Below are 427 nucleotides of genomic sequence, written 5' to 3' on the forward strand. Positions count from 1 at the left end.
TCTCCTCTCCCTCCTCCTTCCTCTACCCCCCCTCCTCTGGACTCTGCAGAGGGCTCTGGGACTGACTGCCAGATGTGAGATCTAGGCGGCAGCTGTTTTCTAGGCTGGGCAGGAGACCCCAGCCGCACTGCTCTGCGCCTGGCTTGCCAGGCTGAGTGTGCGCCCCACCAGGCCTCCTCATGGACTGGTGGGTGAGGGGAGGAGAGAGAGAGGAGCTGGGGTTGCCTCCCTGTCCCTGCCCCCTCTGTGGCGTTGTCTTTCCCGCTCTTGTTCTTATTTTTCTACCAATTGCTATTTTTCCGAACAATCCTTATAGAGAGTATGTACCATCCAAAGGCAGGAGGGCCTCACTGTGGCCAGCTCTGGTTGGAGATGGTACAGTTTTATTGTACAGGTGCTAAAACAACAACAACAAAAGAAGAAAATG

Source organism: Tupaia chinensis, unplaced genomic scaffold (genome assembly GCF_000334495.1).
Source record: "Tupaia chinensis unplaced genomic scaffold, TupChi_1.0 Scaffold144058_2, whole genome shotgun sequence".
NCBI lineage: Eukaryota > Metazoa > Chordata > Mammalia > Scandentia > Tupaiidae > Tupaia > Tupaia belangeri.